The sequence below is a fragment of the Chiloscyllium plagiosum genome, unplaced genomic scaffold (genome assembly GCF_037043375.1).
Source record: "Chiloscyllium plagiosum isolate Xiang-an unplaced genomic scaffold, Cpla_swu_hap1 HiC_scaffold_2, whole genome shotgun sequence".
Lineage (NCBI taxonomy): Eukaryota > Metazoa > Chordata > Chondrichthyes > Orectolobiformes > Hemiscylliidae > Chiloscyllium > Chiloscyllium plagiosum.
In genome coordinates, this window is record NW_028270140.1 from 14,663,416 (window position 1) to 14,683,351 (window position 19,936).

General features: G+C 40.7%; 1 long non-coding RNA gene across 4 annotated transcripts in view; it reads right to left on the reverse strand.

Moving 5' to 3' along the window:
* Positions 1-19,936, reverse strand: part of LOC122564716 (uncharacterized) — a 61,574-nt gene that overhangs the window by 18,160 nt on the left and 23,478 nt on the right. For 2 of the 4 annotated variants that reach the window (XR_015759537.1, XR_015759533.1), the window contains one exon: positions 11,008-11,114. The exons of 1 other annotated variant lie outside the window; for it this stretch is intronic. This is a non-coding gene — a long non-coding RNA (uncharacterized LOC122564716). Of the gene's footprint in view, positions 1-2,100; positions 2,231-11,007; positions 11,115-19,936 lie in introns of those variants that run through there. One more of the 4 variants, XR_015759536.1, reaches the window with a different exon arrangement.

Consider the following 19,936-nt stretch of genomic DNA (forward strand, 5'->3'; position numbering starts at 1 on the left):
ACAGATATAACTTGGCTGAAAAGTTTTCATAACAAAATGTTCAGAGACCTTGGAGTGCAGGTTCATAGCTCCTTGAAAGTGGAGTCGCAGGTAGATTGGATAGTGAAGAAGGCATTTGGTATGCTTTCCTTTATTGGTCAGAGTATTGAGTACAGGAGTTGGGAGGTCATATTGCGGCTGTACAGGACATTGGTTAGGTCACTGTTGGAATATTGCATGCAATTCTGGTCTCCTTCCTATCGGAAAGATGTTGTGAAACTTGAAAGGGTTCAGAAAAGATTTACAAGGATGTTGCCAGGGTTGGAGGATCTGAGCTGTATGAAGTATTTGACGTGCTGGAAAGCATATTTCCCCCTTGAGATGAAGCATTGCCAGACCTAAGGGAGGAGAGGTATCTGATACATCTCAGCAAACCACAGGGAATAAAATCTACAAACGTGTAGGAGACCAGCTCCTTGTATGTCTTCCACACAGTGCTCCTACAAAACATGGTTTCTCCAGGGAGACAATCACTTGATGAAAATAGAGGACCAGGCTGGAAGTAAGCAGCATTCAAACTCTGCATCAACTTCTTCGAAGAATCCAAAGACATGTACTCTGACTCCTTGGGAAACAAATTACTTCTGAGTGATGGCAGGATTGGACAGCATTATAAATACTAATCATTCCATGGTGGGTACATTGGCATTGATTTCTTTTAACGGCCATTCAATATTCTACTATTTGTATTTGTTACTATTGGAAATTTTACTTAAACTTAAACAAAAATGCACTTGCAACACTACCTGTTCTCTACTCATCTTTTGTTTGTTACATTCAGCAGGCCAACCAAATCTTAGCTGGCCTCATATCCATTTCTGTGTCTGCACATAAGTGGCAAAACGTGGAGGTGGTGGTGGTGGGGGGGGGGGGGGTCATGCTGGTTCCCTGAACTCTCCCAGAGGCTGCCCCACCTACATTGAGCAACACACCATCCTACATTCTGTTTTGTTGGTTCTACTCAGGTACATTACTCATTACAACCACTTAACTTGCAAGCATACTTATCTTTCTTGTTCTGTGCATTTCCTCACATCCCATCTAACCATTCCCCATTCCCTACTCATCCTCATAACTTATTATGCTTCTCACTGATATTCTCCCTCACTATCCATCAGGTGCCATTACTGGGGTCTGTTCCTGACCTGCTGGAGAGGAGAGAGAGCATTGATCACAAGGTTAAAGTCAATAACTCAAGGTAGTCCTCCCAGATTCCCCAGCTAACAACAGTCAGGTGTGAACTGCTGGCAATTCGTGCCATTGGAACCTCGCAGTCAACTGATGATGCAGTAAAATATCAGTGATTGCATGTCATTCAGCATTTGACTTAGAGTGAATTATGACTATCTTTATGACGATAAGCTCCAATCTCTCCCTAAATAGATGCTGCCATGGCCTGCTTGGTATTTCCAGGATTTTTTGCTTTCATTTCAGAGTTCCAGCATCGACAGTAGTGATTGCAGTACCTTGGAAGCATCAATGAAGAGGATGATAATGATTTACCAAGAGACCTCCAAGTACAATAGGCTTTGCACCTCAGCCAGAGTCTGGGAGATAGTGAAGATTGCAGATCCTGGAAAGACAGAGTCAATAAATTGTGGAGCTGGAAAAAGAATAGTGGATCAAGCAACATCAGAGGAGCAGGGGAGTCGACATTTCAGGTCGGAACTTTTCATTCACCCTCAGCCAGAGTCATCAACTCCTGGGAAAGGAATGTGGGCACTTTGGCATGGACCTCCATGCAGTGGCATTGGGGTTGGTGCTGTGCAGCATGTGGGTGCAGGGATAGCAGGTGGGTGGAAGAGGGACTGCAGAGAAAGAGGGTGTCCAAGGCAGTATTTACCGCACTTGATATTCAAACATCAGGAGAAAAGTGTCTGGGCAGTAATAATCAAGAAGGACAATATAATAAAAAGAATGCTGGCTCACAGCTCCAGGGACCCAAGTTCAATTCCCGCCTCAGGCAACTGTCTGTGTGGACTTTGCACATTCTCCGTGTGACTGCGTGGGTTTCCTTCGGGTGCTCCAGTTTCCTCCCACAATCCAAAGATGTGCAGGTCAGGTGAATTGGCCATGCTAAATTGCCCATAGTGTTAGGTGCATGAGTCAGGGGTAAATATAGGGTAGGGGAATAGGGCTGGGTGGATTTCTCTTCGGAGGGTCGGTGTGGACTTGTTGTAGGTAATCTAATCTAAAAGGATAAAATTGGTTAAGACACAATAAAAAAAGCAAGTATGAGGATTTTTTTTAATTAAAAAAATAAGCAGTGAATAATTTTTCTGCAATTGTACAAGGTGTTGGAGAGGCTGCACCTGGAGTATTGTGTGCAGGTTCTGGTCTCCTTGCTTGGAGGGGTGCAGAGGAGATTCGCTAGGTTGATTCCGGAGATGAGGGGAGTTACCCTATGGGGAGAGGTTGAGCTGCCTAGGACTGTACTCGCTAGAATTTAGAAGAATGAGGGGGCATCTCCTAGAAACATATAAAATTATGAAAGGGAAATTATAAGATAGAGGCAAGGTGTTTCTGCTGGTGGGTGAGACTAGGACTAGTGACATGACCTCAAGATTAGGGGTAATAGGTTTAGGACAGAAATGAGGAGGAACTGCTTTTCACAGAGAGTAATGAATTTATGGAATTCTCTGCCCAAGGAAGCAGTACAGGCACCTTCATGAAATATATTCAAGACACAGTTTGATTGGTTTGTGCATGGTAGGGGAATTAAGGGTTATGGGGATAATGCAGGTAGGAGGAGCTGAGACAATGGATAGATCAACCATGATCTTAATGAATGGCGGAGCCGGTTCAATGGGCCAAATGGCCTACTCCTGCTTCTATTACTATGAAACTATACATCAAACTGCAATAAGACGTTTGTCTCCTGTACTCAAATCCTGTTGTGATGAAGGCCAACATGCTATATGCCTCCCTGATTGATGCTGCACCTGAAGGCTGTGTTTTAGTGATGAATGAACAGGGGCACATAGGTCAATTTGGACACAAAAACTTCTCAATCTTACATTTTAAAAATATTCTACTGTTCTGATTTTCCTACCAGAGTGAATAACTTCACACTTATTCATGTTTGTCAACAGTCATTTATGCGGAGTGGCATCTAGAAATCCATTTAAATAATATCCACAGACTTTTCCTTTTTCCACAAATTACTTCCTTAAAATATTCAGTTCAGTTTATTATATTAGCCGTACCCTTGACAAATCTATGCTAGTTCTCTTATTGGTTCATTTTTGTCCAAATGCACAGTCACTCTGTTACTAACAACAAAATCATATCAGAACAAGCATTAGAGCAAAAGAACCAAAATTTCCACATTTATTTTTCTAATTTTCCATAACTAATGGAACGACTTTGGCAATATTGCAATAAAAGAGGACAGTTCCTCACTCAAGAGAGTTTGGAAATTTGTAACTGAAACATCTATAATGTCATCACCTACATTTTTAATAAACTGAGTTGGAAGCCATAATATCCTGGAGAATTGTCTATGTTCAGTATTCTTATTTTCTTCATTACTTATTCTTAAAAGTCTTTTAAATCTAGTAAATTTGGCCCCTCAAATTAATTTTGGTTTTCCTTGTATTTCTGGTACTGTATCCTCTTCCTTTACTGTGAAGACCACTATAAAGTAAGCATTTAGTAACAATGTCAAAGCCTTAGAGAGGATGCACAGAAGATCATAAAGAATGAGAGTATTGAAGATAAACTTCAGTTACATGGAGAGTCCAGAGAAACCTCCCTTCATATGGCACTCTTCCATGCAAATGCAAGAGATGTAACGTCACCATTCAAGGCCCCAACTTATTCCCTCCAGGTAAAGCAGCAAATTAAGTATACATTTTCCAATTTAATCTATTGATCCATTGCTTATAATATAGTCTCCTCATATATTGGATAGACCAAATCAGGATTGGTTGACTACTTTCTAGAACACCTCCATTTAGTCTGAAAGCATGATCCTGAGCTTCCAGTGGCCTGTCATTTGAATTCTCCACTTTCCCCTCACACTAACATCCCCTTCCGTGGCCTGCTGTCCTGTTCAGTGAAGCTCGACATAAACTTGAGAACTTGAGGAGCAGTACCTCATCTTTCCTTACTGGGCTATAACTTACAACTTTCTGTGAGCTAAAAGTCCTTCAAAACTCTAAACCAAATTTTATTCACTCATCATTCCTATATTGCTGATCTAATACCTTGACAATTAAATTCAGAACATATTTTTCAAATTGCTGTCAGGCCTCACCCTCCCTTTATCTCTCATAGAGATAAACTTGAAAGGGTTCAGAAAAGATTTACAAGGATGTTGCCAGGGGTGGAGGATTTAAGCTATAGGGAGAGGCTGAATAGGCTGGGGCTGTTTTCCCTGGAGCATCAGAGACTGAGGGGTGACATTATAGAGGTTTATAAAATCATGAGGGACTTGGATAGGATAAATTGACACGGTCTTTTCCCTGGGGTGGGGGAAGCCCATAAGTAGACGGCATAGGTTTAGGGTGAGAGGGGAAAAATTAAAAAGGGACCTAAGGGGCAACTTTTTCACACAGAGGGTGGTGCATGTGCTGGAGGCTGGTACAATTACAACATTTAAAAGGCATCTGGATGGGTATATAAATAGGCAGGATTTAGAGGGATATGGGCCAAGTGCTGGCAAATGAGACTAGATTAGGTTACGATATCTGGTTGGCATGGATGAGTTGGACCGAAGGGTCTGTTTCCGTGTTGTATATCTCTATGATTCTAGAGTCATAGAGTCATACAACATGGAAACAGACCCTTCAGTCCAACCAGTCCATGGCGACAATAGTCCCAAACTAAATTATTTTCACCTATCTGAGTTTGGCCCATATCCCTCCAAACCTTTTCTCTGAAAGTACTTATCCAAATGTCTTTTAAATGTCCTAATTTTACCAACATCCACCACTTCCTCAGGAAGTTCATGCAGACCACTCGCTGTGAAAAAAAATTTTCCCTCATATCTTTTTTAAATCTCTCTCCTCTTACATTAAAGATGTGCCCCCTTGTTTTGAAATCCCCCATCCTAGGGAAAAGACAACCACCATTCCCTTTATCTCTACCACTCATAATTTTATAAACCTTCTGTAAGGCCACCTCTCAACCTCTTATGCTCCAGTGAAGAAAGTCTCAGCTTATCCAGCCTCTCCTTTTAACTCAAACCTTCCATTCCTGGCAACATCCTGAAATATCTCTTCTGAACTCTCTCCACCTTAATAATATTCTTTCCATAACTGGGTGACCAGAAATGGACACGGTACTCTAGACGAGGCCAGACTAATATCCTGTACAACCTCAGATTTAACAACATACTCCAGCATTGATCCTCCACAATGTCTGTATTATCTCCTAGCCTCTTGAGCACCCTAATTTTAAGTGTTCTATCAGAGGTGGTCTTCAGGTTTTAAGGTCTGGAATTCTCTCCCCTAAACCTCTACAACTCTCTACTCCTCTTAAGATATTCCTTATAACCTATCTCTTTGACCAAACTTTTAATCACCTTTCATAATATCACCTAATGTGGTTTAGTGACTGATTTTGCCCCTTGATGTTTCTGGAAAGTGCTTTGGGATGTTATGTTAGCAGCACTTTCTAAATAGTGCTAACAGCTGGGTTATGTTGGGCCAATGGTGATAATGATGTTACAACAGGGTAGATTGACAACCTCTTCATCAGGAAAAACTGATTTTAAAAGTTGACTAAAATAAGTACCATTGGGTGCTGCAATTCACAGAAGTTCAGGATAAGGCATAAGCATGCATTCAGAAAAACAATATTAAAATCAAGAATCTAAAGAATATTATGTATTTATTTGATGTTGTAAAAGTCATTTACTTAAATAGCTCTTCAGCGCAAATACAATCATAGAGACATAGAGATGTACAGCACGGAAACAAACCCTTTGGACCAACTTGTCCTTGCTGACCAGGTATCCTAGATAAATCTGGTCCCATTTGCCAGTATTTGACCCATATCCCTCTAAACCCTTCTTATTCATATATGTATCCAGATGCCTTTTAAATGTTGTAATTGTACCAGCCTCCACCACTTCCTTTGGCAGCTCATTCCATACATGCACTATCCTCTGTGTGAAAAAGTTGCCCTTTTAGATCCCTTTTAAATCTTTCCTCTCTCAGTTTAAACCAATGCCCTCTAGTGTTGGACTCTCCCATCCTGGGAAAAGACTTTGGCTATTCATCCTAGCCATACCCTCATGATTTTATAAACCTCTATAATGTTACCCCTCAGCCTCTGATGCTCCAGGGAAAATCAGCCCCAGCCTATTCAGCCTCCCCATATAGCTCAAACACTCCAATCCGGCAACATCCTGGTAAATCTTTTCTGAACCCTTTCAAGTTTCACAACATCCATCCTATAGGAAGGTGACCAGAGTTACATGTGATATTCCAAAAGTGGCCAAACCAATATCCTATACGGCCTCAACACGACATACCAACTCCTATACTCAATGCTCTGACCAATAAAAGAAAGCATGCCAAACGCTTTCTTCACCATCCTCTCTGCTTGGGACTTGTCTTTCAAGGAATTATGAACCTGCACTCCACGGTCTCTTTGTTCAGTAACACTCCCCAGGACCTTAGCATTTAAGTGTATCCGTCCTGCCTTGATTTGCCTTTCCAAAATGCAGCATCTCACGTTTATCTAAGTTAAACTCCATCTGCCACCCCTCGGCCCATTGGCTCATCTGATTAAGATCCCATTGTACTCAGAGGTAACCTTCTTCTCTGTCCACTACCCCTCTAATTTTCATGTCATTTGCAAACTTACTAACTATGCCTCCTATGTTCATATCCAAATCACTTATATAAGTGATGAAAATCACTGGACCCAGCACCAATCCTTGTGACACACTGCAGGTCACAGGCTTCCAGTTTGAAAAGCAACCCTCCATCATCGCCCTCTGTCTTCTATTTTTTGAACCAGTTCTGTATCCAAATGGCTAGTTCTCCCTGTATTCCATGTGGTCTAACGTTGCTAAACAGTCTACTATGAGGAACCTTGTCGACTGCCTTACGGATGTCCATATAGATCATGTCCACTGCTCAGCCCTCATCAATCCTCTTTGTTACTTATTCAAAAACTCAATCAAGTTATGAATTTTAGGAAATTCAGTCTTGTATGCAAGTTGAACAAGGATCTAGTTCCTGCATCTTAGGAATAAATACAAAAATGTTATTTTTGCACCTCAGAGTTGAACCTTCTTGTTATCCAAAATCTTAAAATTGTCTCTTGCTTTGTCAGCCTTGCTTGGGGATTCAGAATGGAACATTTTCCTTCACTTCTGGGTGGATAATTTTCAACAAAGGAGTCCAGCTTTGCTGACAATTTTGAGAGATAGTTTAACTTTTTTGTTGATGTGAAATTGTTCACCTCATTTCACACATACACAAATCTTATTTGGCTTGGTAAAAAAAAAATCAAAAACTAGTCATCCTTGAACTCGGGCATTATTTTCACCTTCCATGATTCTCTGTTTCAAAGCTACTGAACCCTATTGCTTTCTGTTTGATCGAATTCATTTTTTTTTCCTACATTTGATTCTGAGGATCATTTTTGCTCCTTAAATGTTTTTTGATGAACTTTCTTGAAAATCAGAGACTCATGCATATTAAAACATATATAGTTATTTTAGCATCTTTTGTTATCGATGGATAAAGTCTTTTAAGTGCTATACTATATTTGAAGCCTGAAACATAATTTTTAGTTAAACAAATTAATAACTCAATAAGGAAAATTGAGTTATTGTCTAATCCTTTCTCATTTTTCTTAATTATTTTTGGCTTTTCTCTGATGATATGACTGAACTGGAAATGTCTGGGAGCCACAAATGAGATGAAAAACAGAAATTAGGAAATTAAAAATAAAGGCATAAGCACATGTCATCATAGGATTAAAAGTGATATCTTCAAACCAGATCATTAAGGGTTAGTTGTTAAGGGTTAATTGGATGTGACAATGAGCAATTGAAGACAAGTTGAAAATTATTGGTTCAATGCAAGTCAGTTGATTTGGCTGTCAGGGAACCATGTGACATGGCTACTTAAAGGTTTTTTGCACAATGGGAAAGAACTGAAAGCACCCAGAATAGTATTAATATCAGAGACTTTGCAACACTCATTGGACTTCAACATGGATGGTTACCCTGATATCAGTGGTGGGGAAAATGCTAGAGTTGAAGATTTGTGTAATACCTGATCATTTGGAAAGTGGTGACAGAATTAGATTAGATTACTTACAGTATGGAAACAGGCCCTTCAGCCCAACAAGTCCACACCGACCCTCCGAAGAGCAACCCACCCAGACCCATTCCCCTACATTTACCCTTTCACCTAACACTACGGGCAATTTAGCATAGCAAATTCATCTAACCTGCACATCTTTGGACTGTGGGAGGAAACCGGAGCACCCGGAGGAAACCCATGCATACACGGGGAGAATATGCAAACTCCACACAAACAGTTGCCCGAGGCGGGAATTGAACCCGGATCTCTGGCGCTGTGAGGCTGCAGTGCTAACCACTGTGCCACAATTGGTCTAAGTCAGCATGGAATCACTAAAGGGAAATCATGCTTCACAAATCTTCTAGAATTTTTTTTAAGGATGTGATTAGTAGAGTGGATAAGGTTGAATCAGTGGATGTTGTGTATCTGGACTTTCAAGAGGCTTTTGACAAGGTCCCACGCAAGAGACTAGTGAGCAAAATTAAAACTCATGGTGTTGGAGGTAACGTATTGATGTGAATAAGAGAACTGGTTGGCAGACAGGAAGCAAAAAGTTGGAATAAATAGATCCTGTTCAGAGTGGAAGGCAATGATGAGTGGTGTACTGCAAGGTTCAGTGCTGGGACTACAGCTGTTCACAATATACATTAATGAAGAAATTGAATTCAATGTCTCCAAATTTGCAGATGGCCCTGTATGTGCAGTGAGGAGGATGCTAACAGGCTACAGTGTGACTTGGAACATGCTGGCTGTGTGGTAAATACTTGACAAATACAATATAATATGAATAAATGTGAGGTTATCCACTGACAAAAACAGGGATGCAGATTATTATCTGAATGGTGGAAGTTTAGGAAATGGGAGGTGCAATGAGACCTGGGTGTCATAGTGGAACAGTTGCTGAAGGTGGTGAGGAAAGCTAATGGCATGCTGACCTTCACAGGGGGATGATTTAAGTGTTGGAATAAGGATGTTTTGTTGCAGTTATACAGGGCCTTGGTGAGGCTAAACCTTCAGCATTGTGTGCAGTTTTGCTTTCCTAGTCTGAGGAAGCATATTCTTACTATTGAGGGAGTCCAGTGAAGGTGCACCAGACTTATTCTTAGGATGGCAGGACTGACATATAAAGGAAAACTGGGCTGACTGTGCTTGTATTTACTGGAAATTAAACGGAGGGGGAATCTCATAGAAATGTAAAATCCTGATGAGACTGCACAGGCTAGATGTGGGAAGAATGTTCCTGATATTGGTGAAGTACAGAATTAAATGTCGCAGTCAAAGAATAAGTAAGCAATTCAGGACTGAGATGAGGAAGAATTTCTTCACTCAGACTTGTGACCCTATGGTATTCTCTAACACAGAAAGCTGTTGGGGCTAGTTCATTGGATATATTCAAGAGGGAGCTCAATGTGGCCCTTGTAGCTAAAGGGATCAAGAGGTATGGAGAGAAAGCAGGAGTGGGATACTGAGGTTGCATGTTCAGCCATGATCATATAGAATGGTGGTGCAGGCGTGAGGGGCCAAATGGCCTACTTCTACACTTTATTTTCTGTTTCAATTGATTGGGATAGTGATCAGTGCCACAAATACAGAGTTCCCCAGACTAGCTGTTGCACCCCAATGGACAGAAGGCAGTGAGACTCAATACTAAACATGTCTAAAGTAGTTTAAGTTAATAGTCACTCATAAGAGACAAATGCAAACTAATGTAGAGTAAGCTAATAAACTTGCTTTATATCAAAATGCATGTTTTTTTTTGTAACATTTTGATCAGACCAAAAAAAAAGGTAGGACCTTTTTCAGTTAATACTAAGGCCCTGGGTAGTGTTATAGAACAGAGACCTAAGGGTTCAGCATTCTTTTAAGTTTGCATCACATGTAGACAACACTTATCTTCATTGCTCAGATATGAGTACAGGAGGAGGGAAGTCAATTTAGGTTGTACAGGAAGTGGGTGAGGCTTCTTGCGGAGGACTGTTTCCAGTTCTGGTTGCCATGTTATAGGAAGGATATTATCAAGCTGGAGAGGATTCAGAAAAGATTTACCAGGATGTTGCTGGGAAAGGAAGATTTGATTTATAGGGAGAGGCTGGTACTACTTTCACTGGAGGATAGGAGCTTGAGGGGTGACCTTATCGAGGTTTTTTAAATCATGAGGTATAGATAAGGTGAAAGGCAGTTGTCTTTTCCCTAGGGTGGGGAATTTCAAGCCTAGGGGGCATACTTTTAAACTGAGAGAAGAAAGAATTGAAAAGGACATGAGCAGCTTTTTTTTTAGTGGTTCATGTGTGGAATGAACATCCTCAGAATGTGGTGGATGCAGGTACAGTCACAATGTTTAAAATATATTTTTGATAAGCGTATGAATAAGAAATGTTTGGAGAGATATTGACCTTGTACAGGTAGGTGGGACTAGTTTAGTTTGGGATTAGAGTCAGCATGGTTGGACCGAAGGGTCTATTTCCATGCTGTATGACTTTGACTGGACCTGTGTGATCCAGGGGCTCTTGTGGCGCTATCTTTATCTCTGGACCAGAAGCTTCAAGACTCACTTGCCGCAAAGGAATATCGTAACATGGCTGAACAAGTTAATTAAAAATAGTATGGAGGCTGTTTGACATTACAGTCAATATTTTAAAAAAAAATTTAAATCTCTTCTGTCGACAGATCATACCCAGACTATTCCCTGGTCACTTACTGTTCACTTTACAGCTCGCCTGAATGTGACCAGAAGCTTTTCTGCTGCCATTATTTCACTTGAGGACATCATTAATTTTGAAGGACAGATCTGCAGGCCACGGGATTCTAGTGAGCAGAGCAGAACAAATTATACAGTGGTGTTTGAACATCCAGAGAGAACAGAATTTGTAATACTGGGTAAGCAGGGATGAAGCAGTCTCCATTTACTCATCTTTGATTCATATACCCTGTGTTATCTTTAGCTAACAAAAATCTACCAATCTCAATTTTGAAATGTCAATTGACCCAGCATCCTCATGCAATTGGAAGAGGGCTATTCAAATTTTCATGAACCCGTGTGTGATAAACACTTCCTGATTTCACTGCTGACTGGCTGAGTTTCAATTTTGATAGAGCTTTCCCGAAGTAGCAGTGCACAATGTTATCCCTCAACCAATACCTAAAGATACAGAGGGTTATCACTGTAGTTAATGGGAATTTGCTGCATGTATATTGGTTACTGTATTTCCAACAGATTGACAGTGATCCCACTTAAAAATTATTGAATTGATTATCAAGCATTTTGTATGTTTACAGGTTATGAAAGGGACTAAGTTAATGTAAGTCATTTTATTTCAGAGGAAATACCTTCTCTGACTGTCCATTCTCAAATCCATTTGTGTCCATATACATCAATCAGCCTTCTTAACCCAAGGTAACTCGATGTTAATACAAGCTATCGTCCTAATTTAACTCTTTAAACACTGGAATATGTGAATTTGCACCTCATCTCTCCAATACAATGTAACTTTCTTGAGACAGAGTTTAGAACTGAACACACTTCTCCAGATGTATCTGACAAATACTCTGTAAATCTGCAATATCAATTTCAGTTTTGTGCTTTAACTCCATTGACATGAACATCAGCACTTTTTTTTATGCTTTTTGTCCCTGTCTACTTAAAGTGATTTGCTTAGGCATTTAATTCCCTTTGTTCCTGTTCTCCCTAAGAAAGAAATGTTGATATTTGTCTTTCCTGTATCCAAATTGGTTGATCTCAAATTTCACCACACTCCTCACAATTTTCCCGTTAAATTAATCTTAATCCTTTTTAATTTTCTGCTCCCATCTACATAACATTGTTTCCCCCCTTTTCTAGTGTCGTATGGAATCATTCATATTGTAAGTCACCACATTTTTCATTCTTTTTGGAATATAACTTAGAATGATTTAATTGAAAAACTGGTACATTTTGCAACTTGAAAATATATATTGTTGCACAGTGTAATACAATGATGTTTTTTGGAAGCAAAATGTGTGAAATCTAGACTGAAAGGTACTGAGGTTATTGATTAAGGATGTTCTGCCAGGCAACAGCTCTCCAGTTGATTGAGCAAAGTAGGGTGATCAAGTGCTGTAAGTACCAAGAACAGCAAAAGAGTGGTAATGGCCTGGAGCCTGCAGAGACTGCATCCCTCTCTTTTGCTTATCATGTCTATGCGAGGGAATATTAGTGAAAACCTCCAAGAAATGTCCAAAGCAACACTTCATAGTAGACATACATTTCCTGTTCAACCATCAAATCAAAGGATGACCAAAGCTGTACTGACAACAGCATATCATCACTGAAAAAAAAAATCAAAAGAACGTTCAGAGAAAAATAGTTTTCCTGTTTGTGGTCTGGACATTTGATCTTCACAATTTAGTTCACTGTCTACTTTCTTTTCCACCCATAGAATATATTAAACCATTTGTGTTTTGTCTGTCGTGAGTGTGTGTGTGTTTGGAAATTTTAAAGGAATATAAGTTAGACTGCATGCACTGGAAATCTTTTCTTTCACTGTTCTTGAAGTTGTCTTATAACAACATTAATTTTACTGTTACTGGAAAAACTTTGTTTGCACTTTTCCTGGATTTTACAGAGTCACACAACTTGGGATTTGCCCTCATTTGGGATTTTTATAGATTTTAAATGTTTTGTGATAAATTGTAGAACAGTGGGGCATGATTTATCAGTTCACTATTCCCAATTAAATCATGACAGAAATTTGACTCACTGCCAGCATTTTCTGAAATAGGACAACATAAGATTGGATATTGAATTAGAGTAAGTTGTAAAGATAAAAGGACAAACACCAGGTTTCCCATATCAAAATAAGATGGTATTAGAAACAGCTAAAATATTTGTACAGTTAGAAGAAATAGTAATGACAAATTTGCAAATATTAACAAAAACCAATAGAATTTGCAATTAAATTGTAGGTGGAACTACCTGCTAGATCTAAGAAGGCAAAAGTCATTGAAGTACTAACATAATAGTTGAGCTCAGTAGAAATACAAGGGAGAATACAAGAGTAAGTAGTGAGGAGGAGAAAAGCAACCAGAAGGAAAATAAAACAAGGTTTGTAGGTATAACTGCAATCAGGAGCTAGAAGTAAAGTGCTATGAGTGTAGGTGAGGTGAATAGGGTAGATGAGAGATGTGTAGGATTATTGTCAAATTGAATACAACTCCTTTTTCTTCAAATATTGCTATTAAACCCTTAACTGTATTAAGGGATACAATGGCAGAAGAAGGATATTGTTTCCCCTCCAGAGAACGCAATGAAAGCCAGAGTGCTAGTAAACAGGACAAAAGGAAAATGTAACTAAGTTCCATTCAATAAATCAAATTAATGTGATTTATAACATGGAACAGTCATAGTAGGAGTTATTAAGAAATAATTCATGGATGGAATTGACTTACTCCTAAGAAATTATTTACCTGGAGTAAAGGTTACAACTTCACCTATGACCTTGAAAAGCCAGGAGGAGGTTGAAGAGACGGAACAGTTACAGGAACCATTTCCAGGTATTTTTCACTGGTTTGTGACGACCAGAGCAATGGCTAAACAAAATCAGAGGTCACTAATACCACAAGGAGATGTTAGAGTAACTGATCTTTTCGATCATCACCATCCTTAAAGAAAGTGTGTTTTGAAGTCTTTGCTCATCAAGGCTCAAAGTTAACACAAGCAGCTCCCACTGAGGCTGAAGGACTTAACATTATCTAGAAGCAGTTCTGTAACCAACTGAAGGTATCCTCAGAGTAATGGATAAAGAATGGACAATTGTTCACAAGATTGTGGTACCACCCAAGTATTGTCAGAAGATGTTGAGACTCACACATGAAATCCCTATGGCATGACAAGAAAGAACACAGAAATCTCAAACAAACATTTAATCAGAGCAAGACTTGCATGTTCTCCCATGTCTGTGTGGGTTTCCTCCAGGTGCTCTGGTTTCCTCCCACAGTCCAAAGAAGTGCAAGTTAGGTGGATCAGCCTTGCTAAATTGCCCATAGTGTCCAGAGATGTGCAGGTTAGGTGAATTAGCCATGGGAAAGGCAGGGTTACAGGGATGGGGATGGGGGGACAGTGGGTCTGGTGGGATGCTCTTCAGAGTTGTTGTGGACTCAATGAGCTGAATGGCCTGCTTCCATGCTTAGGGATTCTATGAATATACAATAACCCATCCCTTCATACAAATTTTAATCATATGTGGTGAAAAATGAGGCCCTAGGATAAATCGCTGGTGAAACATCACTTGTCCCTTTATCCCAATTAGAGAACAAACCTTTTGTCCCTATTTTGGCCCTATTTTCTTTCTCCTGTCTGTCAAACAGTTTGAACTCTTTGCCTGCAGTTATCTCCATTTCTATATGCTATTCCTTTCACTAATTACCTATTGTTACAAAATGTTATCAATGGCCTTCTGAAAGTCCACACAGACAACATGCAAAGACTCTTAGCTGGCTTACTGGATGACTCATCAATGCTGCACTCCCTGTGCAGCATTGCCACATATCCTTTTTCAGGTAAGATAAACTGATGTCTGCACTCTTCTGAGATGAAAATGAAAAGTTCCTGGCACTATTTAAAGAAAAAGTCCTCTCTCTCTATCATGACCAGTATTAATTTCTGTCAACATTACCAAGAAACAAACGATCACACTACAATTTGTGGGACCCTGCTGTTGGTTGCTGAATTTATTGACATTGCAACATCAGAAGTAAATCAGTTTGGATGTTCTGAGATTGTGAAGAGACTATATAAATGCAATATTTTTCCTAATCTGAAATCAGAATGAATATTGGCATTGCTGGCTGAATAGCACTTATTATCCATTTCTCACTGTCTTTGAGGAGGTGATTATGAGCTGCCATCCTGAACCACTGCAATCTATTTGATAGTTGGATACCCACAGTTAGGGAGGGAGTTCCAGGATTTGGAATCAACTCAATGCTGGAGCAGTGATATGTTTCCAAGTCAGGGTGGTGTACGGTTTGGAGGGGAACTTGCAGGTGGTGTATCTTTTGCCTTTGTCCTTGGTGGGAGAGATTGCGATTTGAAAGGTACTGTCAAAGGAGCCTCAGTGAGTTGGTGTATACTGTCTACAAGATGCATTATAAGTATATTATCTGTATTGTCAAAATCAATTTAAAATGAAAATAAAAATGGATATTAGACTATTTAAACTAGCAGTATTGCATTTGAGTTGAAAACTTGAGGGTTAACATTCTTTGAGAATATTTGTGGCCGAGAACTGGGCACCAATAAATAGCTGTATTTGATGAAAATGATTGTGTGTAGTTAGATATGTAAACTGATGAGCAGTCCATAAATGCTAGCACTCATTAAAATCATGGCACATTGCAGGATCAGCCCAGTACACAAGGTGTTAACTGGGTTTCCTTAGCAAGGTCCAAAAGCAATGGAAGCTGACGCTGGGACTGAAATCCTGGCAGAAAGTTTAAACCCAACAGCATTAGTAAATCTAACTTGTCAAGTGCATGGAAAACTGAGGGGTAATCTAAATTGGAAGGAAGTAGAGTTGGTAACAGGAAGTTTGAAAAGATGCTAGGGAGACTAGAAGACAGGAGAAGCAAAGCTGAGCATTGGGTAGACTTTGAAAGTGGAATTATGTCACAAGTAAGACCCCATGGGATTGAAGGCAATTTGACAAACTGGATCTAAAATTGGCTTATAGATAAGAGGCAATGGTGACGGTGGAGAGTTTTTCTTTGTAATTGGAAGCCTGTAACCAGCGGTGTTCCACAGGATCAGTGCTGCAGCCCTATGTTTCTTATATGTATCAATGACTTGAATGTGAATATAGAAAGGTATAACGTTTGCGGGTGGTGTTGATTTTGAGGAGAATGATCTCAAGTTACAATCTGATATTAATTAGCTGATAAGTTGGGTACAGCAATGGCAGATGGAATTGTGAGCTGATGTATTTTGGAAAGTCTAATAACGGAAGGATAGACACAATGAATGGTAGGGCGCCAAGGGGTATGGAGGAACAAAAGGGATCTTGGTGTACAAGTCCACAAATCCCTGAAGGTGTCAGTATAGGGAGATAGGGTGGTGAAGAAGGCATACAGGATGCTTGCTTTCATTAACTAGGATGTCAAATATAGGAGCAAAGAAGTATTTTTACAACTTCATAAATCATTGCTTAGGCCACTGGTCACTTGACTATTGGAAGGATGTGATTGCACTGGAGAGGGTGCAGAGGAGATTCACCAGGATATTGCCTGGATTGGAAAGTCTCTTTTATGAATTAAAAACTGAATGGACTATGTTTTTCTTGGAGCAAAGGAGGCTGAGAGGAGATCTAATTGAGAGGGGTAGACCATGAGAATCCTTTCCCCATGGCAGACGTACATGACAAAGAGTATATGTTTAATATGAGGAGCAAAAAGTTTAGGGGAGATTAAAGGAAAATCTTTCACTCAGAATTATGGAATGTGCTGCCTGACACAATAGTGGAGACAAGTATTCTTCCCAGCATTTAAAAAGAATCTGGATAAACACTTAAAATGCCAGGGCATAATAGGCGATGGACCAAGAGTAGGTAAAGGATAACTACAGTGTGGTGTTTTTTGTTTGGCATAGAAATCGTGGGCCAAAACAGTTGGTTTCTATGCTGTATGATTCTGACTCTATAACTGTACATTCCTTCAAGGTGGAAAACTCATGTTCAAACAACTGTGTTTCTGGATTAGTGGTGCTGGAAGAGCACAGCAGTTCAGGCAGCATCCAAGGAGCTTCGAAATCAACGTTTCGGGCAAAAGCCCTTCATCAGGAATAAAGGCAGTGAGCCTGGAGTGTGGAGAGATAAGCTAGAGGAGGGTGGGGGTGGGGAGAAAGTAGCATAGAGTACAATGGGTGAGTGGGGGAGGGGATGAAGGTGATAGGTCAGGGAGGAGAGGTTGGAGTGGATAGGTAGAAAAGGAGATAGGCAGGTAGGACAAGTCTGGACAAGTCATGGGGACAGTGCTGAGCTGCAAGTTTAGAACTCAGGTGAGGTGGGGGAAGGGGAAATGAGGAAACTGTTGAAGTCCACATTGATGCCCTGGGGTTGAAGTGTTCCGAGGCGGAAGATGAGGCGTTCTTCCTCCAAGCGTCTGGTGGTGAGGGAGCGGCGGTGAAGGAGGCCCAGGACCTCCATGTCCTCGGCAGTGGGAGGGGGAGTTGAAATGGTGGGCCACGGGGCGGTGTGGTTGATTGGTGTGGGTGTCTCGGAGATGTTCCCTAAAGCACTCTGCTAGGAGGCGCCCAGTCTCCCCAATGAAGAAGAGGAGACCGCATCGGGAGCAACGGATACAATAAATGATATTAGTGGATGTGCAGGTAAAACTTTGATGGATGTGGAAGGCTCCTTTAGGGCCTTGGATAGAGGTGAGTGAGGAGGTGTGGGCGCAGGTTTTACAGTTCCTGCGGTGGCAGGGGAAAGTGCCAGGATGGGCGGGTGGGTTGTGGGGGGGGGGGGGCGTGGACCTGACCAGGTAGTCACGGAGGGAACGGTCTTTGCGGAAGGCGGAAAGGGGTGGGGAGGGAAACATATCCCTGGTGGTGGGGTCTGTTTGGAGGTGGCGGAGATGTCGGCGGATGATTTGGTTTATGCGAAGGTTGGTAGGGTGGAAGGTGAGCACCAGGGGCGTACTGTCCTTGTTACTGTTGGAGGGGTGGGGTCTGAGGGCGGAGGTGCGGGATGTAGACGAGATGCGTTGGAGGGCATGGGAAGGGAAGGGAAGGGAAATTGCGGTCTCTAAAGAAGAAGGAGGCCATCTGGTGTGTCCTGTGGTGTAACTGGTCCTCCTGGGAGCAGATCCAAGGAAGTTCAGGATTGTACAAAATGAAAAGACATATAAAGCTGCCAGAAATAGCAATCATTCTGAGAATTGAGAAATTTTGTACAACAACTGAGGACCAAAAAGACCAAAAGAAAAAGGAGAATAGATTATGAATGGAATCTGGCAAAATACGTCATACCTAAATTTCTAATGGTATATGAAAAGGAAATGTTTAATGAAAATGAATGTGGATCCACTACTGGAAAATTTCTAATATGGAATAGAGAAATGGCAGAGAAATTATTTCTTTATATCTGGTTTCACCGAAGAAGATACGAGATCCCCCCCCCCCTCAGAACTAGAGATCCAAGCAGATATGGAGAACGAAGAGTTAAAGGAAATTTGCATTAGTAAGAAGATCATGGTGGCAAATCATGGGCTGAAAAATGATAAATCTCCAGGACCTGATGGTCTACATCCCTGTGTTGGAACGGTTGGCTTTTGAGATAGTCGATGCATTATTGGCTTATTTTCAATAATTATATAGGTCCTAGAATGATTCCTGTCATTTGAAAGGTAGCAAATGTTGCCCACTATTTGCAAAGTGAGAAAACAGAACTACATATTTGTTAGCTTTACATCTGCAGTAGGAAAAATGCCAAAATCTTTGATAAAGAATGAAGGGGAGAACGAAAAGACACCCGGTTGATAATCTAACTGGGTATAGTCAGCACAGATTTGCAAATGGGAAAATCATATTTAAGGAACGTTGGAGTGTTTTGACATTACTACCAATATTGATTTAAAGGAAAGCTGATGGATGTCATACAGTTACATTTTCAGAAGGTTTTTCAAATTTCCCAGAAGCTGGTTAGAAAGATTTAAAGCACATGGAATAGTGGGTTTCATACCAGCATGGATTAAGGATTGGCTAGCAGACAGCAAACAGTAGGAATAATGGGTCTTTCTAGCATTGATTTGATTTTATTGTAGTCATGTGTACACAAGTACAGTGAAAAGTTATGTTTGGGAGCAGTACAGACAAATCATAGCAAACAGATCATAGGGTGCTTAGAGTGAGGCATACAGGTTACACTGCACAGGTAGTGTGCAAAGAAAGATCAATATTCTTTGAAGTTAAAGAGTCCATTCATCAGCCTAATATGAGCAGGGAAGAAGTTGTTCTTGAACCTGTTGGTGCATGTATTCAAGCTTTGGTATCCTGTACCTGCTGGCAGAGGTTGTAGGAGAACATTATCGTGGTGGGAAGGGTCTTTGTTGGCAGCCTTTCCACAGCAATGAGAAGTGTAAATGGAGTCCATGGATGGGAGGTTGGCTTTTGTGATGGTCTGGCTGCGCGCACAACTTCCTGTAGTTTCTTATAGTCCTAGGCAGAGCAGCTCTCTTACCAGGCTGCTTTGCACCTGGATAGTATGCTTTCTATGGTGCATCTGTAAAAGTTGGTGAAGGACTTTGTAGACATGCTGAATTTCCTAAGCTGCCTGAGAATAAGGAAGCATGTGTTCTGCCACAGTGACTGTCACATCTGTGTGGGAAGTCCAGGATAGGTCGTCAATTATCATGACTCCTAGGAACTCTATGCTCTCGAGCCTCAACCTCCACTCCATTGATGTAGATGGGGTGTGTCCTCCTATTGCTCTTCTGAAGTCGATGATCATTTTTGTTTTGCCGACATCGAGGGAGGTTCTTATCATTGCACCACGAGTCTAAGCCCTCTATCTGCTTTCTCTATTCTGACTCATCATTTTGATATCTATCCTATCATGGTGGTGTCATCGGCAAACTTGCAGATGGGGGCAGGCTATGAA